General features: G+C 48.1%; 1 protein-coding gene across 1 annotated transcript in view; it reads left to right on the forward strand.

Moving 5' to 3' along the window:
* Positions 1-5,294, forward strand: part of LOC123023928 — a 45,290-nt gene that overhangs the window by 2,216 nt on the left and 37,780 nt on the right. The gene's annotated exons all lie outside the window — the stretch shown is intronic.

Consider the following 5,294-nt stretch of genomic DNA (forward strand, 5'->3'; position numbering starts at 1 on the left):
ATATTAGGTATTTTTCTCTCTTTTCAGTCGCTTCTTAGCCAAACCAAGCACTAAAATCACTGTTAGAAAAGACTTCAGAGAGCCACGTTTAAGACTCAAAAGGGATTTTCGTCACAATTGGCGCAGACACCTCACAGTCTCTACCAAATCCAAAATAAGCCCGCCCAAGACGCTTTTTATCAAACTGCAGAATGCTGAGACGTGGCCATTGCTAATACTAAAAGCAACCTTAAAATGTAGTAAAGATAATTGTAAGTTTAGGAAAAGGAAATGGCTATAACTCTCAGCATGCCTCCATTCAAAGCTACCTTTGACACGATCATAAGGACCAGAAACTTAAGCTGCTGTTCTGAGAATTTCACCACTTTTAGCCTTTACCACATCCTTCCGTCTGTCCTTCCTTCCATCCAGGATTGCAGCATACAGATCTACTTGAGGGGTAACAATTGAATTTCCCAGTTTTTGTGGCAACCTCCTTGCTTCCACTAACCATCCAGCAAGCTGGTGCTAAACCTAAGCACAAAAGAATGTTGCTGCTGAATAGGATCAAAGGTCTGTCTAGCCCAGCATTGTGTCACCTCAAAGGCCATGGGAAGCCCACACAATCAGGCCATGAAGGCTGCCTCCCGCTCATCATCCCCATCAACCAGTGGTGATTAACTGAAGACATCTTCTGTCCTGGCTCAGAATGGAAACTGCAGCCTAAAACAGTAAATCTATTTATTAATGCAACCTCTGTTCCTTGATCAGGAGAAGCAAGGATACTTAGGATGCACTCCTATGCATTTCACACTGAAAAGCTCCTACAACTCCTGGCATGCCCCGGTCAGCAAACCCTAGGTCCCAACCTGCCCCACCAAAAGACTGTTGCAACTGCTAGCATGTCTCCAGAAAAAAAGACTGACAGCTCCTTGTTATAGGCTTTTTTCTGCCTTAATCTACATAAGATTGCATGCTAAAGAAATCATAGTCTTTTTGTGACAAATAATTCATTTATGGGGGATTTCTATGAAAGACAGGAATGGAAGGAGCTCAATTTTTGCCCTCTTTATAGTGGTTAAAATTATTTCATCTCCCAACTGAACCAGGCCTGGAAGCTGTTAAACGGTACCATAACCACACAGAGCAGAGATGATTGTAAAAGAACTGCTTAGACTCTGCAGATATTGTTTGCAAGTTCCATGGCCCTTCTTGTTCACTAGTTGTAGTTGTTCCAACACAAAACCCACCACTTTCCTGTCAAAACCTTGTTTTAAAAAGGACCCAGAGTTTTGGCAATGAGCTTTTTCATTCATCAAGGGGGAAACTACTTCTAGAATAAGCAGTGAATTGTCAGAGTGGTTTGTAATCCTCAAACAAGCCATCCTACAGGAAACAGTCCAGGTTCACATGGCCCAACAACCCACTGTGGGAAATCTCTGGGTACAATCATGGCTGTGGAACAGGATTAGAATTACCCACTGACTGTTAGGAAGAGATGATGGCTGATTATGTGTTTCTAAACTAGTTGCTGCATGTACATATGTTTGTGTAGGCCTGAATTTACACTAAAGAGACAGAGTTTCTGCTATGATTTCAGTGGGTGTGCTCTAAGTATGGCTAAAATTGGATGCAGCCTTTTAATTTGGGTGCAAGCAAGCTGACTTAAACTTGAATACCAACAAGCAAAGATAGCAATAGCCCTTTTTACAATAGGGCAGTAATCTTCAGTCTTGACTACAGACAACATTCCCTTCTCTGTATTATGACCTGTTTATATATATATTCATGTCTGGCATTCATCCCTCTGGTTTTTTCCATCTTTGTGTTATCTGGGGCTATGGGACACTTGCTAAAAGAATGGGGAGAAGGTACTGCTCTGATGACTCCACTAGGTGATTTTAGACCCTAGAAAAAATATTATCATGCCTCTCCCACTCCACTTAGATAGCAAAATATTACTATAGCATGCAACAAATATTTTTCTTCTCCCCTTCATTCCATGCTATTCCACTGCTTCCACATACCTGATATATTACAGAAGGGATGTTGGAGCACTTTTGGCCTGAACGTCTGTTAGGAAAATTTGGATAAATCCTGGCAGAAAAGCATTGCTTCTGTGTGCTTTTGCGTTATAAAATCAGTGCTGCACTCCTTCTCAAACACACCAGCTTTCCAAGCTAAGTCACTGTTTAAAATGGCATTCCTCCCCCGCTCCTTTCTCTCACCTTTACCTGTAAGCCACAGTAGACAGGCCATTCAGTTCAAATGTACATTATATGCCTTCACAATGAGTAAGTGATCCTTGTTGGAATTCACAGTTTACCAGGAAGTATCTATTTTGCTAGTCCAGAGCACTCCATGCACCCTGGCCAATCAGAATGGTGAGGATGCATTACTTAGAGTCTGAGTCTAGATGAGCTTATGAGTTCATAAATAGTTTCTCAGTAGTTTGAATTTACATGTCTAAGCAGACCTGGAGATGGGATCAAGTTACTCAACTAAAGTGTCAATACACTGCAATTAGAAATATTGTTCTTCGTCATGGCCTCTGTGCTTCACACATATGGGTACTGCGCCTGTAGCCGGAAGATTGATAGCTAATGGGTTTTGGCGGGAAGCTCCGCTCCCCTCCCCCCTGTGGCCTATAAAGTGCGGAGCATCCGCCATTTTGCTCAGTCTTTGCGACCGCCGTTCACTGTGCCTCGTGCTGCTTTCGACTTTCGCTTTGGCTATTCTTGGTTCTCTCCTTATATATTGCCTTTATACTACTTTCCCCTTACTTCATTTCCCGCTTCTATGTAGTTTTTCTCTTGTTATTTCTTCTTCGATCTATCAAAAAAAAAAAAAAACCCCAAAAATATATACTTACCCTCTGCACTATCTCTCTTCTTTTTCTTCTTTTCTTCTGTGATGGCACAGTGAGTGGTTTTCCGCAAATGTGCAGACTGCGGGTCAAAAATGGCACCTACTGACCCGCACGACCTATGCCTCCTCTGCCTTGGAGAGGGGCATAGGACGGATAAGTGCGTTCATTGTCTAGCCTTCTCAAAGCAGGCTAGGAAGAACCGCGAGAACCAGCTTTGGAGGCTCCTTTGGGATAGGGCTCTGATGCAATCAGACCCGCTCATCTCTATCCCAAAACCTGGCTCCGCTTCTGTGGCTCCACCCTCACGCCCTTCGGATGAAGGTGCGTCCGTTTCGGTGGCCCCCTCTGCTTCACCAAAAAAGAGGCATGAGAAGTGGAAGCATGCCGAAGAGAAGCCGGCAGGCCATAAGAAGGCCAGAAAGGAGAAGGCCTCTAAGCCTCCAAAGAAGGCTAAGTCCACGGACCGTTCCCGACATCGGAACTCGGAGCCGACAGGACCCTCGGTACCGGTGGTGGTTACGATACTGACCCCGCCTGAACCGATCCTTCAGGAGGCCATGCGGGTTACCCCTCAAGGGTCTCCCTGACGTGCGGTCGACCTCCCGCCTGCACCCCTTCCAACTTTACGGGGGTCTATTTCGGATGGGGAAATCCAGGACTCCCCTCCTAGAGTGAGGTCACCGACACTGATGCCCACGGTGACATTGGAGACAGAAGCTGGCCTGTCCCCACCAGGGAATCGGAGGAGGTGCTCGGTAGAGCAACACCTGGAGAGTTGGCATCGTCCCTACTACCAAACTTGGGGAGACCCGCTCTCTGTGGGGTACTACCCTGCTCCCAGGGCGTGATCCTCACCTCCACCCCGCGACCAACCACGGTCTGTGGATTCGAGGAGGGTGCCACCTCGATCCCCGCAAAGCGGAAGCAGGCGCTCCTTCTCGCCAGCAGAGTCATCATCTTCTGCCCCACCATACTACGGTGCTGATTCGGATGACTGAAGTAGACTCAACCTCCCCGGACGTCGTGGTGACATCCCAGGATCCTGCATCACCCGATGAGTCACACATCTCCTTCACGGAGCTGATGTCAAGGCTTGTCCAGTCCCTGGACATCGACGCTGCCCAGCGCCCGGGACTGTCGACGGACAAGTTTTACGACATCATCCGTGGGGAGCAATCGACCTCCATCGTTCTGCTGCTTATAACTACCCTGCGGCAGGCGATGACGCAGCCCTGGGACCTACCTTCACATCCTCAGCCGACGTCCAGGAGATATGAGTCTATGTACAGGGTCCGGGAAGAAGACATCCCCTTCCTGCTAAAGCACCCGAAACCAAACTCGGTGGTCGTCGAATCCTCGCAAGGCAGAGAGGCGAGAGGACATACGGCGCTGAAGGATAAGGAGGGCCGGAAAATAGATTCCTTGGCCAGGCGAGTCTATGCTGCCTCGGGTTTAGGACTTCGCATTTCCAACTACGAGGCGACGTTGGCGCGATATCAATATTTTATTATGCAGCGCCTCCACAACGTCACCTCCACCCTCCCAGACCACCAGGGTGACCTTGTGAAGGTCCTAATCAAAGAAGCCATGCAGGTCACGGTGCAGCAGTTGTCCATGGCACGTCACCACGTGGACACTGACTCCCGGGCCTTGGTCGGTGCCGTTTCCCTCTGGAGACACGCATGGCTTTGGAATTGTAATTTCCCGGAGGAAACCAAGCGGCGAATAGAAGAGATGCCTTTTGATGGTTCCGGGCTCTTCCATTCACATACCGACCACAAACTCAAGAAACTGCACGAGTCAAGAATGACGGCGCGCAGGATGGAGATCCAGTCACACAGCAGACGTAAGTGGTCCTGGAATCAGCCATCATACAGGCAGTCATACCAGCAGAGACAGCTGCCACAACACCGCCAGCATCAACAGCGCCGCTGCCCTCAGCCCCAACAGCACTTCCAATGGGGCCACCGTCGTTTCGACAATCGGAGGCAGCGCTGAAGGGACTGGCTAACCACTCCTCATGCTCCTCTAATACCCACCCCCCTCTCATCTGGGGATCGGCTCCGAAGCCGACTCCCCATTTGGGAGTCCATCACATCTGACCGGTGGGTATTATGCATCATTCAACACGGCTATCGAATAGAATTCGACATCGTTCCTCCATTGAGTCCGATCCGGTCTACTTCATGTTCGCCGGTACTTCTCGACGAAATACATCAACTTCTCCTTAAAGGAGCAATTAGTCAAGTATTCCCATCTGACGGACTCCACGGATTCTATTCCAGATACTTTACGGTCCCCAAGCGGGATGGTGGTCTACGTCCGATTTTGGATTTACGGGACTTGAATAAGTTTATTATACCGAGAAAGTTTTGTATGACCACCCTTCAAAACATTTTGCCGTTGTTAAGGAGAGGGGATTGGTTCGCCTCACTGGACCTGAAAG

Source organism: Varanus komodoensis, unplaced genomic scaffold (genome assembly GCF_004798865.1).
Source record: "Varanus komodoensis strain SLA01 unplaced genomic scaffold, ASM479886v1 scaffold22, whole genome shotgun sequence".
Classification (NCBI taxonomy): Eukaryota; Metazoa; Chordata; class Lepidosauria; order Squamata; family Varanidae; genus Varanus; species Varanus komodoensis.